At 30.4% G+C, this 20616-nt stretch overlaps 3 long non-coding RNA genes across 6 annotated transcripts; 2 read left to right on the top strand and 1 right to left on the bottom strand.

Moving 5' to 3' along the window:
* The first annotated feature begins 45 nt into the window (after positions 1–45).
* On the top strand, positions 46–2407 carry LOC142622497 (uncharacterized). Of its 2 annotated transcripts, XR_012841918.1 has the most exons (3): positions 55–313; positions 1813–1951; positions 2065–2407. It is a non-coding gene; the product is annotated as an uncharacterized LOC142622497 (long non-coding RNA). The 2 variants fall into 2 exon arrangements; XR_012841917.1 differs by having other exon boundaries at positions 46–313; positions 1813–2407.
* An 872-nt stretch (positions 2408–3279) lies between these two features.
* On the bottom strand, positions 3280–5109 carry LOC142607223 (uncharacterized). Its single transcript, XR_012839268.1, has 2 exons — positions 4903–5109; positions 3280–3682 (listed from the first exon to the last, which is right to left on the bottom strand). It is a non-coding gene; the product is annotated as an uncharacterized LOC142607223 (long non-coding RNA).
* A 905-nt stretch (positions 5110–6014) lies between these two features.
* On the top strand, positions 6015–8554 carry LOC142622407 (uncharacterized). 3 transcript variants are annotated; one of them, XR_012841907.1, is made up of 6 exons: positions 6015–6154; positions 6243–6305; positions 6394–6718; positions 7142–7194; positions 7314–7418; positions 8380–8554. It is a non-coding gene; the product is annotated as an uncharacterized LOC142622407 (long non-coding RNA). The 3 variants fall into 3 exon arrangements; XR_012841906.1 differs by having other exon boundaries at positions 6065–6154; positions 6240–6305; XR_012841905.1 differs by having other exon boundaries at positions 6065–6154; positions 6240–6718.
* The last annotated feature ends 12062 nt before the right edge of the window (positions 8555–20616 follow it).

Raw genomic sequence — 20616 nt, 5'->3', positions numbered from 1 at the left:
TAGATACAGTACACTAGGTGCAGTACCTTAGGTACCCTTTAAAATTTAGACACCTATCCACTTACTTGACAGTGAAATTGCCATTTAACTCTCCATTTATTTCTTTTTCTCTTTTATTTTTCCCCTGCTTCAGACTCAAGAACTCCAGCAAGAAAACCCCAAAACTCACCAGCTCCTACATTTCTCTACGACGCTCTCTTTTCTTCTCTCTCTCTCTCTCTCAGATTTTTTGAGTTATCGAATCCAGCTCTCTGAACTCTCTCTCGCACTCTATTTTCACATATTGGTTGGCTGGAAGTAAAGTGATTCGTTGGTGCGTTTCGACTAAATCTCATTATAGTTTTTCAATTCTAGTTGCTGAGTTTGTCTTATTTTGAGGTTGGTCTAGTTTTTCTTTGTTGATTCTGACTTGGATGTCAATTTTGGTTAATGGTTTTTGATGATGCGAAGAAAATCAGTAGGCTGGATGCTTCGGACTGGAAAGGACTACTGGATCTTTCTACGGCCTGAAAAAGAAAGAAAAGCGTATCAAAGGCGACCGGGGCTGCCGGCCAAAAGTCCTCCGATGGCAAAGTTAGTTTTTTCCTCTAAGTTATTTGAATTCCAACTTTTTTGGAGTAAAAACTGAACATACCTTGGGTTTGTCTGAAACAGCCTTTATATAGTGTTATCATAGGCGGTTACCAAAATTTGAACTTCTCCTGGCTTCAAGGAGAGATAGAAATCAAACGTAACTTGCATAACCGTCTGGAAGTTATGCTCTTGTTTCACAACGGATACCTGGCGGTTACGCGTGGGATAAGAGATTATCATATCTCATTTGGAGATTTTCCTAAGTGTGACACCCTCGTCCTTGAGTTCCTCAGTTGGGCGTGCTTTGTTTCACACGCGGGGGATGCCTCGTCTAACGGGTGAATTTGCTCAAGACGAGGATGTCGACACTCTGGACGAGTGCATCACTCTGATGGTGCGTACCTCGTCTTGATCTCTTCTTCCCTGGACGAGGCACTTGTAGGTAAGTTTCTGAGGGTGTTTATGGTAGTAGGTGGGCTATGGACGACCTGTATGGACGACTTGGAGATGGGCTATATTATTCCCCTATCAGTTTTTGTGTTATTATTGCTTTGGTTAGTTTTGTTTTGGTTTCCAATTCTAGTGCTGGGTTTGTGTTGTTTTGAGGTTTGGTAGAGTTTTTCTTTGTTGATTCTGATTTAGATGTCAATTTTAGTTAATGGGTCTATGTTATTATTGCTTTGGTTAGTTTTGATTGGGGTTTTCATTTCTAGTTTCTGGGTTTGTGTCATTTTGAGGTTTGGTAGAATCTTCCTTTTTGATTCTGATTTGGCATCAATTTTGGTTAATTGGTCTGTGCTATTATTGCTTTGGTTAATGGTCTGTGTTATTATTAGAATGGAGTTTGATTCAGAGGAAAAGGCATATTTATATCATTATATATATATATATATATATATATATATATATATATATTGTGTGTATGTATGTATGTATATATGCTGGATATATTGGATTCAATTTTCGTAGAGATTGGCTAAACAAAAGAATCTAAGTGGTGCTTATTTCTTTTGGAAGTTACTCTTATTTTGTTTTTGCGTAGTGCTTATTCTATTTCAATTTTACTTGGAAATGGTAGGCATTAAGCATTGCGTCTAATCATTCTACAAGGGATGGGAGCAATGCTAATCATTAGATTCCATGGGTTTGAACTTAGTGTGGTGGTAGCTGGCTATGTTTATTATTTGTAAATCAATTTATTATGAGCTCACTAGCTCTGTGACCCTGGCCACCCTACAGGTAAAAAATATTTATTACATTTGGGGATCACCAAGGAAGAATTTCATGCAATTACATGGTTTACCAGCTGGGCAGTAGATGTTGACCATGATTCAGATCTTCCTGAAGTTCCTGATGTCAAATTGCATCTAGAGTCAATGTAATTAGTTTGAAATTGTCGTAATGTAGATTCATTCTTCAAGTTTTCTTGTAGGAATTTTGGAAAAAAATTTGGGTCGGTATTTCATTTTAAGCAAATGACTGCCATGACAGTGAAAATAAAGAATGTGGTGGAGATGCAAGTGGAGTTGAAGACATTGTGAGGAACATGAAAACAGTTGAAAGGGCAGTCTTGGGGTTTATGTGCAAGCAGATTATTGACATGGGAAGATTGATGTGGGTCAAGGAATGTGGTTTAGAAACAAAGTTTGTCATATATGTCCCATCAAGCATTTCTCCTGAAAACCATTTATTGATTGCCAGACATACTAATCAATTTTGAGATGTCATTGTTTTTTCTTTTATGTAAAGGTTGTATGATTTCCAATTTTGCTAGAATGTGCTATTTTATGACACTCTTATTCAAGTTTTGAAATGAGGAGTATAGTTCTGAGAATTGCTTGGCAAGTGAATGAAATACATTTACACAATTTCACTTTCATCTCTTCAGTTTGGACTTGGCTAGGGACAATTTGACAATTTTTTTTGGGATGAAATTTGGTAATTGACATGAGTATTGCAAAAATTTACCTAACCAAGACAAGGTACAATCTGCTTTGGCAGATTGCATACTCTCTAGCAGCATTTTAGCATTCAGAAAAACTAAACAGGAAAAGCACAAAGCAATATTGATCTATTCATAAAACCCTCACAAAATATGTTTCACTGGTTATAATTTCCTAGTGAAATATGTTCAACTTTATAATACACATGTAGGTGAGTCTCTAATTTCTTTTTTGAACAGCCTACAATTGATACACTTAGTTTACTTTCCTGCTGCTTTCCTCTTTACTCTTACTTTACATCCATAACCAGTTCTTGCTTGTAAAAAGTTGTCACTGGCTATCTCTGCCATTATAAAGTGGAGCAAGTTTAAACCCTTTTACTCTTGGCTATAATTTGATTACCCATTCACCTATTTCATTCTTGAATTTTCTTAAGCTTAGTAGAATCGTAATCTAGTAATCTGCCCTCAACTTTTAGATGGATGCGCATAAGCAAATGTGTCACCCTTATCTAAACTCCCATTAGTCATGCTAACTTGAAAAAGGGCTTGGCCACATCCACTTCGGCTCTTGGAACATACTCTTATTTTGTTTTCGTGTAGTGCTTATTCTATTTCAATTTTATCTGATAAGGAACTGAGTTTTGATAATAAAATGAAATAACCAATGTTTTATTAAATTGTGAAGTCACATTACAAATATCACATGGCATGTTGCAAAAGAAAATTCACTAATTTATTAAATCATTTCCTTTGCTCCCATTTGTAAACAAAAAACATAATTCTCTAATTAAATATAATGCTTATTTTGCAATTTTTAAATAAATTACAATTGTACTGAATAAATTGAATATATTCATGAGCTTAAGTCCCACTACCTATTCAATCTAACACCAACTGCCTCTCTGCCTCATTGGCAAACAATTTTGCCTATTCAATCTAACACTAACTGCCTCTCTGCTTGATCAGCAAACAATCTGTTCAAAATAGTTGAGCTGTAAATCACTTTGTCTCCATTAAACTATCATATCTTCTAAGAAAGCAAGCAGTGAAGGAAAAAGGCAGGCAAACACCTTCTTTTGTAAAAAATCTGGACAAAAAACAGGCAGGAGCAACCTTGCATCTTGTGACAATTTAATGAAGATGTTCCTTGAGAACATGCTTTAACTAAGAGGTCAAGAAAAAAATAAATAAATCTTTAAGCATGCTAACCCAATTGTCATTATTTGCGTGCAATAATGAAAAGTTATACATTCAGCATATACCACATTTAAAATCAAGCTACAATGTTAATGACCAGTCACCAGAGCAGTCTTAGAAGATATGACAAATAAACCAAAAAAATTCACTAGTCACCAAAACATCTCCAGGTATTGCTAATATCAATGCCTCCAATAACTTCCAAAATATGCAAATCAAGATATTTGTATTTAATTCTCTAAGACTAGTATTTGATTGCAGTTCTAAGAATCTTTTGTCTTTCAAATTTCTGATTTGAAACTATCAATCAAACACCAAAGACAAACATCAAATATTGAAAAAATAATTAGAACTCAGCTTCATCAAGGTGCACAGAGAAAATAAATGTCCATCTACTGTTAATTTTCCTTTGTACCTCTTCCACATAAAACTCAAATGCTTCTCACTCTCTTCAAAATTGGATAGTGAGCTTCAAAGGGTACTATCAATAGTTACCAATTTACATTATCAGCAACTCCCTGCCACTCTACAAGGATCCCATCATCCTTAAGAGGCACTAGAACTAAATTATCGCAAATAATGTCAGTGTTCTTCCCTACGTATATGATCAATAATTACAACCAGCCTTATATAACTAGCAATTATTTTTTATACATTCATAAATTTGATAAGATTGAGACATGGTGTTACTACAACACAGTGATCCAAACACTTAGACATTGAAGGGTTTGTTCTTTTCTTGCTTTTCCTGCTGATGCGATGTCAAAATGGTTTGTTAGGAGTCTATCAGCTTTGTGGTTTATCAGACCAATTAACCAAAATTGACATCCAAACCAGAATCAACAAAGGAAAATTCTACCAAACCTCAAAATAACACAAACCCAAAAAATAGAATTGAAAACCCAAATCAAAACTAACCAAAGCAATAATAACACAGACCCATTAACCAAAATTGACACCCAAATCAGAATCAACAAAGAAAAACTCTACCAAACCTCAAAATAACACAAACCAAACACTATAATTGGAAACCCAAATCAAAACTAACCAAAGCAATAATAACATAGACCCATTAGCCAAAATTGACACCCAAGTCAATCAACAAAGAAAAACTATACCAACCTCAAAATAAGACAAACCTAGCAACTAGAATTGAAAACCTATAATGAGATTTAGTCGATACATACCAAAGAATCGCTTTAGTTCCAGCCAACCAATATGTGAAAGTAGAGAGAGAGAGAGAGAGAGAGAGAGAGAGAGAGTTCAGAGAGCTGGATTTGATAACTCAAACAATCTGAGCAAGAGAGAGAGAGAGAGAGAAGAAAAGAGTGTCATAGAGAAATGAAGGAGCCGGTGAGTTTTGGGGTTTTCTTGCTAGAGTTCTTGAGTCTAAAACAGGGGAAAAATAAAAGAGAAAAAGAAATAAACGGAGAATTAAACGGTAGTTTCACTGTTAAGTAAGTGGACAAGTGTCTAAATTTTAAAAGTTACCAAAATTACTACCCTTAATATATTGTATATAAATTATGTCCATATATATATATATATATCTATACTACTATTTAAGGGGCTTTCCCTGTTTGGATTCTTATTTTTTTAGTTCAAAAATGCTCATACAGTTCTATGTTTAAATAGAGACAAAACTAAAGGACAATCCGGTAAAAACTCATTTTTTTAGTTCAAAGATGCCCCTACAATCTTATGTTTGAGTAGAAACAAAACTAAAGGGCAATCCGATAAAAATGCAACTCCAACTCCCACTAAAATATTGCCTAAAAAATAGGATCACTCTCCTATTAATTTTTAAATTGATTTATTCACTTATAAATTAGATTTTTAAAATAAAAATTATATATATAATAATTAAATATAGTTTTTTTCTACAAAATATGACCACTAAAAAAGAAAAGTCTCATCGCACGCGCGAAGCGCGTGGGATGAGACTAGTCTATACTACTATTTAAGGGGCTTCCCCTGTTTGGATTCCTATTTTTTTAGTTCAAAAATACCCCTACAGTCTTATGTTTAAATAGAGATAAAACTAAAGGACAATCCGGTAAAACTCATTTTTTAACCAAAGATACCCCTACAGTCTTATGTTTAAGTAGAGACAAAATTAAAGGACAATCCGGTAAAAATGCAACTCCAACTCCCACTAAAATATTGCCTTAAAAATAAGACCACTCTCCTATTATTACGTTACATGATTACATAAATAACTGACACGCATACAATTAAAAACACAAACAATGTATCTTTTCGGTGGTGCTTATTTAGTTTCAGTGGGTAACTACTTATTATTGTTTAGATACGCTGTTTACTTTTTGTTTTCTTCTTTCCATTTTTCCGTTTTCTGTTTTTTTTTTTTCCCCGCTGCGAGAACAAACCCAGCGAAGGTTGTGGACAGAGAACAGAGTGCCCTTGACGCTACTGCTAATGGTAATTCTTTTCTTCACAAACATTAGTTGGTCTTGCTTACTCTTGCATTACTTGGTCTAACTCTTTCAAACCCACACCGTTTCAGTAGGTAACTACTTATAGCGAAGGTTGTGAACAAAAGAACACAGTGCCCTTGACGCTACTGCTATTGGTAATTCTTTTCTTCATAAACATTAGTTGGTCTTGCTTACTCTTGCATTACTTGGTCTAACTCTTTCAAACCCACACCGTTTCAGTAGGTAACTACTTATAGCGAAGGTTGTGAACAAAAGAACACAGTGCCCTTCACGCTACTGCTATTGGTAATTCTTTTCTTCACAAACATTAGTTGGTCTTGCTTACTCTTGCATTACTTGGTCTAACTCTTTCAAACCCACACTGTTGACCTTTTGTTTTCTTCTTTTCGTTTGCTGTTTTCTGTTTTCTTTTCTTGCATTAGTTTGTAGCCACTTTTTTGTTTTCTTCTTTCCGTTTTTCTGTTTTCTATTTTTTTCCCCTCTGCCAGAACAAGCCCAGCGAAGGATGTGGACAAAAAACAGAGCACCCTTGATGCTACTGCTATTGGTAATTCTTTTCTTTACAACCATGCTATTGTTCTTTGTTTTCAATTTTTAATTTTTATAATAACAAACATCTATAACTTAGGCGTTGAAATATTTTGTGCACACCATGTGTTTGAAAAAATGCCTTTCTTACTCTTGCACTAGTATTGCAAATCAACATACGCTAGATATGGCAATGAACTTCAATACTAATATTTTCCTTTTGGCTTTAATTATTTGCCATTACTGCGACTCGAATCTATGGTAACAAAAACAACATGGTTGCCAACGTGATTGGGAAAATTTGAAATATGAACATGGTGGTTTCGTTAAAATTAATGTGATAGAAAAAGATGTATCTTCACAATGGTGCATTACTGTCTAGAAAGCAGACATTCCATGCATATGCAAGCTATGATTGACATGGATAAAGTGGTCTTTGTAGCAAAGTTTTGTGGCAAGCCATTGGCCTCTAGGTCTTTGTAGCAAAGTGTGGAGGTAAGAAATTCTGTGGGAAATAAAACTCTTTATATAAAAGTCTTTTCTCCACTATGTACGTGTCCATTTTACTCCATATGGTAATTGGAAAATAATTTTGTGTGTATTTTTTTTCTTAGCGACTATAATAAAAGCCTTATGGACAGAGCACAATTTGTCAACGTTACTTTCAACTTTCAAGCATTCAAATTTAGATAGGTGCTTGGTAGAACTTTGATTCTAAGGTATTTAATTCAATGTATTGACCAGTCTTTTTTCTTCTTTTCTTTTTTTAAATAATGCAGAAGCCTGGTATTCATACTGATATTGTGCGATTTATTTTCATATTTGCATTAATATTACTTTCGGTGGTGATATTGATTTTGATATTGGGATTACATAGTAACGTAACTGGTTTATTCTTTTCTAATATTATTCCTTTTTCAAACAACAACTTTAGACAATCTCACAGTGCATCAATAAAACAAATACAGTAAATAGAGTTTGTAAGGAAGACAAATTGTCCACCTGTTGTTTTCTCATGTTTTTGGCAGTGTTACTGGTTTGTGTACGTGTGTATTGGTTTTATTTGATGGATGCATGATTGTCCACCTGTTGTATTGGTTTTATTTGGTGGATGCATGATTGTCCACCTGTTGTTTTCTCATGTTTTTGACAGTTTACTGGTTTTGTCTATGTGTAGAAGCTTTCTTTATTGATTTTGCATGGTCTGCTTTACTGAAACATTCAACCTTTCTCTCAAAAAAGAAAAAAAAGAAAAGAAAAGAAAAAAACCTTTTACTGTGGGCTTGTATTGCTTTAGCCCATGGTCTGTTAACCCTGCCCAAAATTTCTCTTTGACATTTTCAATATGAACCCTGCAACTTACATGCCTTCTGGTTTAATCTTATTTATATTTTCTAAATTTTCTTTGGATTTGTTTATTTAAATTGGTGATCCTATACTTTGCGCACTGGTTCTTTGTCCTTGCACTCACAACCCTCCTGACTTCCATTATAAGTTGCACCTATAGCCTGTAGGTAACATTATTTATAATGGAGGATGATGTATTCATCATGTTTGTATGCGTTGAGACAATGCTGTCACTTTTAGATGGTTCTTAGACTTAAAAATTCATAATTTTTCATTTCACCTATTGGTTTTTCTTTGTGAGTGTTAATAATATTTATCTATTTTATGGCATAGGTATTATGACAATGTACAACAATGAAGATGACAATGGGAGAGACATTTTCCAAAGATTATATTGAAATTTTATTGTTTAATAGATTGTGCTGATTTTTTTTCGGCCCAATTCTTTTTATGTAAATAATTATATTAGAGGGTACTTGTAATAATAATAATAATATAGTTTAATAAATGTCTGAAACTTATAGCTGTTACCAAATGTTTTAGCTACATGATTTTATTTTACAAATTCAATTTTGGTTATGTAGAACCAAAATATGTAAGAAAAAGAATTTTTCTAAACCATTATATTGAACAAAAAATTACTTATTTTCATTTATTTTCAAGTTATACATTTTTTAAAGATAAGTCATAAATCTTTAAGCAAAATAAGTACTTTAAATTTTTATTTAATTATCTCATGCATCGCACGGATTAGCGACTAGTATATATATATATATATATATAACTGAAGAGTCTGAAACTCTCACTCTCTCAGCATTTTTTCATCAGCACAATATTTAAATAAAATTATCATTTTATTTAAATAAAATTATTTTTATTTAGTTCAAACTTAACAATGAGTGAAACTTTATCTCTCTAACAAATCCAACTTAAACTCAAACTCATCATTTTTAAAAAAATTATTTTTGTTTAGGCCAAACAAAGAGTGAAACTCTATTTTTCTAACAAATTCAACTGAAACTGAAACTCATCATTATCATTAATATTTAAATAAAATTATCATTTTATTTAAATAAAATTATTTTTGTTTAGTATTCTATCTCTCTAACAAGTCCAACTTAAACTCAAACTCATCATTATCATTTTTAAAACAAAATTATTTTTGTTTAATTCAAACTTAACAAGGGGTGAAACTCTATCTCTCTAATAAATCCAACTTTAACTCAAACTCATCATTTTTTTTTTAATTATTTTTATTTAGTCCAAACTTAAACAAATAGTGAAACTCTATCTTTCTACCAAGTCCAACTAAAACTAAAACTCATCATTATCATTAATATTTAAATAAAATTATCGTTTTATTTAAATAAATTTTTTTTTGTTTAGTCCAAACTTAATAAGGAGTAAAACTCTATCTCTCTAACAAGTCCAACTTAAACTCAAACTTATCATTATTATTTTCTAAAACAAAATTATTTTTGTTTAATCCAAACTTAACAAGGAGTTAAACTCTATCTCTCTAACAAGTCCAACTTAAACTCAAACTCAAACGTTGATATTATTATTATTATTATTATTATTATTATTATTATTGTAGTGGTACACACATGGTTGCTCCAGAAGCTTATAAACCATGTGTGGGAGGGAACTCTTGCCGATGTGGGACTGCGATGTAAAGCCTCCCAGAGGGTGAAGATCCGTACGTGCTCTCGTCGCTTGAGCCGATAAACCGTGAGGGACTGGCTCCCCAAAGCGGATAAATCCGATTAATTGGGGAAGTATCCTCACAATTATTATTATCTCTCTACTTCACTAACGTGATATTTTATTATATGGTGTAAACTTATAGTCATGGATTATTCTTTTGAATGTAACCAAATTTTTTTCTCATATTTTTCTATTTTTTAGTCATATATATTTTGTTTTGTTTTAATAATTTCTAAACTGTGAATCATTTGATTCTTTAATAATTTTTTAGTTTTTCAAAAGTTTTAATATCTGAATTTTTAAGTAATTTTTTGCGGTATTTGAAATTGTCCGACAAATTTTTTGTAAGTCATTGCATGTTTAATGGCTTCTTCATCAAATTGTAACACAAATTGAAGTCATACAATAGCAAATCATGTAATAGTGTAGTTTCTTAATCAATTTAAGATTTTATAAAATTATTTTTAGTTTACCTCACAAATAGGTAGGTTCTTGTACATAGCATGAGTTAGCGACTAGTTTAATATAAATAATATGCTATGGGCTAGGGTTTTGGGCAACAAGGCCCACTCAGTTTGTTTATATATTTACAAAAGTAAATCCATTCAGTTGAACAGAACCGAAATAGTGGGGAGAATCAATAAAAAAAATCTCGGATTCAGATCCTCTAGATTTTCAAGAATACTTTACAAGTAGGTTTATTTAAATGTTAACCACTCTTTTATAATTTATAATTTGACGGTTTAAATTTTATCATATCAGCATTCTACTAATAATACTCTTAAAATAATAAAATAATATTACAAATAAAACAATTAAAAGTATTGTTAGTAGAATACTAACATGACAAAATTTAGACCCTTAAATCATAAACGAGTGATTAGGATTTAAAGAACTCTAATAAGTTTAAAAGATCTAAATCCAAAAATATCAGTAACCTGAAAATAAAATCCAATAGGATTCTAAATTCTCTCCTAAATCCAAGGAGTTGCATCTCCCACGAATCAAATGTCCCTAAAATTATTATTTATACCAAGAGGACTGTTGATGTCGTCCTCCTTAATCAATAAGATGATGTCATCTTTGCAAATGTACATATGAGCTTCCTAATTAGTACAAGGAATAAAAAAATAAAAATTATCAAATGATGTCACATTTGCATAAAATAACATTATTTTATCGGTTGGGAGGTTAAGGAGGACCATGTCAGCAGTCCTCCCGATTGACCTAATAAATTCTCTCTTTTTTTGGGCAAAAACAAAGCAAGATTATTGCACACAATCTGAAAAAGAAAATAACTATCAAAGCCCAATTGGTCACATTATTGATTGAGGATACCAAGCCAACGACAATAGCACTCACTCAGACTCAGAGGGTGCATTATATGCTCCTTAATTTCAACATGTGGGTCGTAAAAATCAAGGAGCTCACACATTGCCACATCAAGCAAACCGCAACGAACCTGAATTACACTCTTTAATATCAATCAATGAACAAAAAATCTAGCACAATTTTTGCCACAACATAAAAAATGGAAAAATGCTAGTATCTCGACAAAAACACATCTTTTAAATTTTAACACAACTCGCACACGTGGTGAGTTGTGAGTTGTTGAGCTATAGTAAAGTTGTGTATCATGTTGTTGCTCTAGCATTATTTGTAAAAGCTTTTTTTTTTAGAAAAAAACTATTTGTTAACTAACCTCTAAGCACACGCTCACAAGCGTGCTCAAAGACTCTACTCTATATATATATATATATATATATATATATATGTATATATATATATATATATGTATATTGTAAAGATTAATAATTTGAGTCCATTATAATTTTGAATTATTACATTTTTCAATCACAAAAATACATAGAAGTGTGATGACTTATGCTTTTATGGGTGAAATGTTTTGATAATTGGAAAATAATGCTATAATTTAGTATTAACCTTTAGGGGAAGAAAAAAAAATCCTCTATTTGGTTTTATTTTGTTTGGATCCCATGCAAAATGTTCACTATTTTGCTTATTCTTATTTTTTGGACTTTGGATGATTTGGCAACAAAAGTAAAAAAACGAATCTAGATAAGATTTTTTTTTTTTTTTAAAAACCTTAAATAGTGTATTAATATTTTTATATGGGAAAGGCTCACGATTGTGAAGTTTTTTTTAATTTAAATTTTTATAAATTGGCAAAATTCCAAAACAAAAATTTCAAATGCCTAAAAAGACCCAAAAAAAATAAATAGTATTAATTATTTTATATGGGAAATTAAGGCTCACGATTGTGAATTTTTTTAATATTATTAATTTATTTATATGGGAAAGGATCACGATTGTGAACTTTTTTTTAATGAGCTAGAATTATCATTAATTTTTTATTGGAAAGCCTCTCACATTGTCAAAGTTTTTTTAGTCCCAAAATACAGCCACTTAGTACACATCCATAACAAAATTTTCAAAGGCCTACCAAAAGAAATATGGAAAAGGTCCACGATTGTCAATTAATTTTTTTAATGAGATTTATCAACTTTTTTTTTTTAATCTTAAAAGGTAGCCACTTAGTTTTTTTTTTTTTTTTATAGAAAGTTTCAATCTATTACATCTGCTCCTGATAATATCTTTTTATCATCACAAGGTAGCCACTTAGTCCTAAAATCAAAATGTGGCCATTAAGTACACATTCATATCAAAAGTTTCAAATTCCAAAAAAAAAAAATAGTTTTAATTTTTTTTTTTTATGGGAAAGGATCTCACGTGAGAAATAACATCATTTCATTTTTTTAAATGTATTTTTAAGTTTTATTTTCATTTAAAAAAAGTTGTAGTACTAAAAGGCATGAAAACTATTAGGGATAATTAGTTAATTTCTTAGGAAAGAGATGCGATTGAGAAAAATAAAGCTAAATTGTTGGAGTTTCAATTAATGATATGTAGTTATGTACATTGTTATTCCAAAAAAATAATAATAATAAATTGAATCCAACATAGAATTACACAAATTGATAAATATAGGCATAGATAGAATTTTTTTTTTCTTATATACCAAAAAAGAAAAGTTTCTAACAACCACTTGACATCCTAAAAAAAGACCCAAAAAAAAAAAAGAGTAAAGATTAAATATAATTACTTTCTCTAAGTAATCTATTAACGTATTAATTATATGTGGATTCCAGTTAGCTCAGCTGGTAAAGTCTCTGATGGTTGTGTAAGAAATTTGGAGTTCAATCCCCGTCTACACCAAAAACTGATTGGTGTCTTGGTCTGATAGTAAAGACTATTATCAAGAGCAGATGTCATAGGTTGAAACTCTTTCAAAAAAAAAAACATATTAATTATATTGCAATCTTATTCAACTTGTGTAGTTTGTCAAGTTTAATGCACCTAAAAAAAATACTGTTTAACATATTAATTATATTGCAATCTCATCCAAATTGCACAGTTTGTCAAATTCAATACTATCTTTTCATTGGTTAAGATTGCAAAAAAAAAAAAAACTGTTTAACGTATTAATTATAACGCAATCTTATCCAAATTGCACAATTTGTCAAGTTTAATACTATCTTTTTATTGGTTAAGATTGCAATATAATTAATACATTCATCTTTTTTGGTTAATAGTAGAGTAACCCAATTTGATACTTATCCAAATTGCAAATGTTTTTTTTTTTATACAAAGACTTTTATTAAAAAGAAAAAACGAACTAAGAAAAAGAGATTATCCTCCAAAGTTCTACGAACTGTAATATTAGAATCAAAGAAAAGCAATGACTAATCCCAAATTGCACAATTTTTTTTATAAAAAAAAAAAAACAAAATTTTATTTACTGTAATATTGTAATCAATTTTTTTTAAACAAAGTTCTACGTAATATTGTAATCAAAGAAAAGCAATAAGTATTCCATTTTGTAATCAAAGAAAAGCAATGAGTATTTTTTTATTTATTTATTTATTTAGATAATGAGTAATCTTTAACCCACAAATGCATATCATACAAAAATAAAATAAAATAATGATAAGGAAATATGGAAATAAAGAAAAGTATTTCAAAGTCCATATAATAAGAAGAAGGAATAGCAAAAGTAACCTACTCAAATTCAACAAAAACCAACTACAAATTGCATAATCCTCATCAATAGACAAATTGTCGGTGACTGTGATAAAAAAAAGTGTTAGAAGACTGTTTATTTCTTTATTAAAAAAGAAAAAGAAAAGAATTATGTACATTAACAAACAAATTGTTTTCCTATAAAAAAAAAAAAAGAAGACATACCTATTGAGATGGAAAAGCCTATTTTGTTTGAGCAAAAACAATTAGAAAAGATCTTTTGTTTCTATAACGCTCTGTTTGTTTTAGCATTAACATTTTCTGAAAAAATGGTTAATTTTCCATAGAGCATTTTCTAGAAAACTATCTCATTTTCCAGTATTTGGTAACAACATTGAAAATAAGTTTGAGAATGTTTTTTGGTGTTTGGTATGCAATTTCTTTTAAATATTTCTTGTATAATTCAAAACATGTATATTATGTAAACTAATTAATGTAATCATCATAAATAAAAAACCAAGAATGAATTTGGTTTTCACACTAAAATTTTGACAATAGATACAATCAAAATTAATTTGTTGTCAAGTTTTCATGGTCTCTACCACTTATCTTGTTTATATATATAGACAACAACGTACGTACGTACACACACACACACACATATATCAACCATTTGTCTATATAAATTTGATAGGGGAATACATTTTCAATAAATATAAATAATAATAACTTTTAATTGTCTACTCTTTTTGTTGGTATACTAATTGTCTACTATGGTCAACCACAAGTCTTCAATATTACTCTAAATTATGTATTTACATAATGTACTGTATAATATATCAATACTGAATAGTATCTACCAACAAAAAAATATTTGCCAACAAATGCAATTCTCCTAAACAATTATCATTCATTATATAACAATATTGTTAGTCCACGGTAAAGATTGTCCCATGTAAAAGCAATTTAGAGCAATATAGGTATTATGTTTAAAATTTTCATCTTTTACTTCATTCATTCTTTCTTCTTCTTCTTTTTATTTTATTTTATTTGATTTTATTTTTTTGCACTTTATGTATGAAAAAAATGTAACTTCTGCCTGGAATCCATCAAACCAAAAATTTATTAGAAAAAAAAAGAAAATCGAGCTTGAAATTCAAAGCAAAGAATTGAGATTTTGGTAGAGAGGAATGAAATAATTACCATTGTAAATTTGTTCTCCTTTACAAGTAGGAACTATTGACCGATCAGTGAAGGAAAAAAAATCTAATCAGAGAAAGAGAGATCTATGGGAAGAGGAGAGACCAGAGTTAGTGACAATGAGGGTGTGAGGAGAGTAAAAGCAAAGGGAAGAGAGAAAAAGTATGAAAACTTACCATGAGAGAGAGAAGGCGCCAAAAAATTATGTTTCCCACGGCTATAGACGAAGATAATATTTATAAGAGATGCAACGTGTGAGAGAGAGATTGTTTTCCAAAATTTTTTTTGGAAAACAACCTATAAAAATTAAGCCTTATTTTTATTAGGGTTTTCTGTTGACCAAAGATAGTTTTCCATTTACCAAGTTTTTTTTGTGCTACCAAACACTAGAAAATGTGGAAAACTATATTTACAAAAGATTTTCCAGTGAAACAAATAGAGTGTAACGCTCCGTTTGTTTCAATGGAAAACTTTGTGTAAAGATAGTTTTCCTTATTTTCCAGTGTTTGGTAGCATAAAAAAAGATGAGTCAAAGGAAAATTATCTTTGGTCAACATAAAATGTATGGCTTATTTTTGGAGATTGTTTTCCATTAAATTTTTTTGGAAAACAACTCTATCTCACAGCAAGCTAAATAAGGGAAGTTATGAGGTTGTTTTTCAACTCATTTAAAGTTGCTACCAAACATTAAAAAATGAGATAGTTTTATAGAAAATGCTTTTTAGAAAATAACTCATTTTCTAGAAAACATCATTGCTGAAACAAACAGAGCGTAAGTAGAGTTTATTTTTCTTGTATCTATTTATTCCATGATTGTAACGCATTACCAACCTTGATTAAGAAAAATAGAAATTATCACAAAGAATACATATCATGTGTAAATATTTATGTAAAATAAAAAATAAAAATTAGAAGAGACAAACTAACCAAAGTTGCAGTTAGATAACATATCCGCTATGTAAGTCTCATAGCTTTTGAGCTAAATTAATATGTTGTAAACATCAAATTCCAAAAGAAGTTATAAAACAACGGTATTAAATAGAATTTGGTAACAGAGGTTCCAAAAACATACAAGCTTAAATTATCTAACATGAACAGAAAGAAAATGATGAGTAAATACCTTTTTGAGTGGCTTCCTTTGGCACATAGTCACCTATTGCTAAAATGCAAAAATGTTTGCTCTTCTTAGTATAAAAAAGCAGGGACTTGAGGATGGAGATGAGAAGTATTTTTTTTAAATTTTTTATGGAAGAGATGGAAAGTAATTTGATAACATTATAACTGCTTAATGATAATGGGGAGATTTAAATATGTTGGGTAGAAGTTTGAATTTGTGTGCATGACTAAAATGTGGGTGTACGGCTGGGTTTTTTTTTTTTGTAATAATGGTGGATGTGTGTTTTTTTTATCAATACGACAGATGTGTTTTTACAAAAAGATGTGTGTTTGTTTTAATTTTAATTTTTTTTATTTGTATATATTAAGAGGATTCGAAAAGTAGTTATTATTATTTTTTACTGTAAAAAATACCTCTAATTCAATTAATCTATTCTTATTCCTTAAAAAGAGAAATAAGGTTAAAATGTTAAATTAACTAAAATTTCCCACTACCCTCACATATCCCACTTCTCAGCCCCACTACCGTACGTTTCTAACCAAAAATAAGAAAGAAATGCTATCCACCCACAATTCCTAAAAAGAAAAAAAAAAAAAAAAAAAAAAAACTACCAACAGTTCCAATAAAAAAAACTTCCATACAATTTTTTTTTTTAACTATTAATATCACATAAAATTATTTCACCACAAACACTTAACACTCATTACACCTCTAGGTTTTTTTTTGTGATTGGAAAATATATAAATCTCAAATTATAATTTATGCAAATTATTAATTTTTACAAAAAAGAAAAAAGAAAAAAAGAAGAGCCTCTAAACACACGCGTGAGTGCATGCTCAGAGCCTACTCCATACTACATTTTAAGGAGCTTCTCTGGTTTGAGATCCTTATTTTTTTGGTTAAAAAAATCCTTACATCCCTATGTTTAAGTAGAGATAAAATTAAAGAATAATTTAGTAAAAATACAACTCTAACTCACACTAAAACATTGCTTAAAAATAGGGCAACTCTCCTATTGATTTTCAAATTACTTTATCCACTTGTAAATTAAACACTCAATATAAAAATTATATGTAAAAAAAAAAAAACACATTAATTTATATTAACCTTATGACCATATTAGTGGGGCTACTACTGTGAGAGTAGGAGCCTATGAGGGGTTTATTATTGACACTTCAATTATAATGTATTAATCCCAATAAACCACAATAATACTTATGAAAAATTTTCTATCTTACTTGATAAATGATAAAATATAAACAATATCATGTTTTGATTAAAAAAAATATATTAATTAATTAAGTTGGGGTAAAATTCTCGTAAACGGATAAATCAATTTGAAAATCATTGAAAGAGTATTCTTGTTTTGTAGGCAATGTTTTAGTGGAAGTTAAAGATGTATATACTTATATATATATATATATAAAAAATTATATATCTATTTAGTTTAGTTTTTTTTTTTTGGATAACTATTTAGTTTTTTTTTTAATAAACATGGGGTGTTTAACTTTTTTTTCTATTAAAAAAACTAATAAACGTATAGTTGTTTCGAAGAAGTGGGTTAGTAGAAGAGTGGTCTTATTTTGTAGGCAGTGTTTTAGTGTAAATTAGACATGTATTTTGACCAGACTATCATTTAGTTTTGTCTTTACTTAAACCTAGGGTATAGGAGTATTTTGGAACAAAAAAAAATCCGGTCCAAATTGGGGGAAGCCCCTTAAAGCCAAGCCAAAATTTATCATATAATCTATATATCTATATATATAATAATAGGTAAAGCAGAGAGAAAATCCAATTAAATTTCAAATTTGAATTTAATTAGAGTCTAATTTTTCACAATGTGTCTCATATAATTTAAATTTTAGAATTTTGTGCCAAGTAAGTTAATTTAGTGTAAAAATTAATTTTTAATTAGAATTTAATTTTGTGCCATGTGTCCTATCTAATCTAATTTTTTAAATTTTTCTGCCAAATTAGTTAATTTAGTGTAAAAAACGAGAAATTCATTATAATAAACCATAAAAAACATAATTATATAACTAAAAAAAATTCAAATATATAACTCATACATATATATATTGTGAATGAAGAAGACCTCACTGTTGGAGAAAGTGAGTACCCAGATTTTAGAAAATGAAATATTCCTAAAGTTTCTACTAAATCTGTTTACGATCTTAATTGGACTGAAAAAAGTATTTTCTCTGAATATAGAGCTCGAACTGTTGAACAAACTTTTTCTATTTCTAGAACTCATGAAAAATGTTGTTTATTTTCCAAGAAAAATATTAACGAGTTTTTGTCCAAGAAAAATCTTAAATATTTACACATTGGTTTGGTTCAAGTTGCTGTTAAACCTTTAACAAGAAAAGGAATTGATGCTTTTGTGCTTATGTGTTTATGTGATGCTAGATTTAAGAAATTTAATGATAGCATTCTTGGCATGATTACTGCTTCTTTGTATGATGGTCCTGTTTATTTTGATTGTTATCCTGATCTTGCTCTTGCTCTTGATGATCCTAATATTATTAAAACTTTAATTTTGAATATATTAACTGCTGGTTATGATATGGATGATGGTAGTAGACCCTTTACTCTTATTTATCGAATTTTTTATAGATTGCTTGATTCCCAGCTAACTCCTCGGTCTAGAGGACGTGATCCTGCTGGAAAAACTATGTTGATTCAATGTTCCACACCTGATGCTAAGATCCAAGTCCCTAAAATGATTCAATGGCAAGATATTACTCTTCCCAAAGAATGGACTTTGGAACAAGTTGCACCACCTGTTAAACCTGTTTTTGATGAACTTGATCTTACTAAAATTGCACAATATTCTGATGGAACTGTGAAAATATTTTTTGATGATACCAAATGTTTTCCTACTCACAAACCTTTAAGAATCAATGAAGGAAGAAAGTCCTTTGTTGGATCTGAAAGTATTGTTAAAAGAAATGCTGATGTTGACGAATTTTTGAAAAAGAATTTTGAACCACTTGATTTAAAGCTAAAAGGAGTTGCTAGCAACAATTCCCAAGTTAGCAATACTTATTATTCAACTAAACCAGAATTTCTTCCAAAAGATGACCATGAAGAAGAAGAAGATGCAAAATCTGAAGCTCCTTCTGGATCTGATTTTCCACCTATTGAAACTCCTCCTCCTTTTAAACATTTGCGTGTGATAAATTTGATGGATATGGATGTTGAAACCCCTGCTTTTCAAATTGATATGGTTGCTTTAAGTAATGAATTATTTTCTAAAGTAAACCGTGATAAAAGAAAGTATTACCAAAGTACTTTTGCTCAGTCTGAGAAAGACAGAATCAAAAGGAAACGGAGAGAAAAAATGAATTTGTTAAAACAACATATTTTGTTTTTTGATTATCTTGAGAATTATTATGTTTCAAGAAATGAGGTTCATACCAATTACTTGAACGTAATAAAAAAGTCTGCTTTTGTTAAACATGATAAAACTGTTGTTAAATTCACTCACCCACCCCTTGAAATTGTTTTGATTACTTGCAAAAGTGATAAAGAAAGCACTGAGGTGAAAGCCTCCCCAAAGAAATGGTAGTCTTTCCATAATTCTTCGGAGACATCAAGAATTCGATTATTAAAGTAACTTCTCCAACATTCAGCAAGAGCATAGGGATGTTTATGGGAAACATAAGCATTGCCTTCATACCATTGGCCTTGGTGAGTATATCCGTTAATAAGAACAAGATGCTTGGAAGGTTGAACATTCATCCAATTATTCTTTTCCCATTTGGGTAAAGTACTCCAACATCGGATTGCGCCTTCATGCATTACAAAAGGGTATCCCGCTGGGAACCTTTCGTCTTGAGGAAAGTCTTGTGCAGGTGCTTTCCCCTTGTCCCTCTTCTCTGCCGAAGAAGTCATAATATTCCACTTAGTAGTGGTAGTATTAAATCTTATTTTGTCCTGCCAAGTAAGGGAGAGGATGTTAAGCCAGTTGGTCATAGTTAATAGTATAACAGAATATTTTTTAAAAAAGTGTGAGTCAATAGTATCAATAAAATTCTTTTGAAAAGTATGTTTCAAAAGCCAAAGTTTAATATGTAAAATATGTAATAGTTGTGCCGGACAATGAATGTTAGAATAAGCATGATTGTGTTGGAGAATATTTTTGTAGGAGGACATCATGCTACGGAAAGTTTTGGACCAATGCAAAGACTTGGTCAAAAGTCTTATGCAAAGAAGACTTTCATGAGTTTTAGCATCCGTAGGAATTATAGGAAGGCCTTTGGTGAAGATATGCCTTTCACTAGGGATTTTGTCATCATGCAAGGAGTCAACAGAAGAGATATTCATATTATTATGGTATCTATCATCCATCAGGACACTGTGGCAGTCTGTAATAATTGTTGGCAACAATTGAGTAGAGCTATCCTTTTGTTTAATAAAGTTAAGGTGTTTATTATGGGCTTCACACTTTGTACAAAATTTGAATTTTACTTTTTGTCCAAAAGGATCAGTAGTAATTCCAT

The sequence above is a fragment of the Castanea sativa genome, chromosome 1 (assembly GCF_040712315.1).
Source record: "Castanea sativa cultivar Marrone di Chiusa Pesio chromosome 1, ASM4071231v1".
Lineage (NCBI taxonomy): Eukaryota > Viridiplantae > Streptophyta > Magnoliopsida > Fagales > Fagaceae > Castanea > Castanea sativa.
Note: the sequence above shows the minus strand (reverse complement) of the source record. Positions and strands in the feature narration are given on the sequence as shown.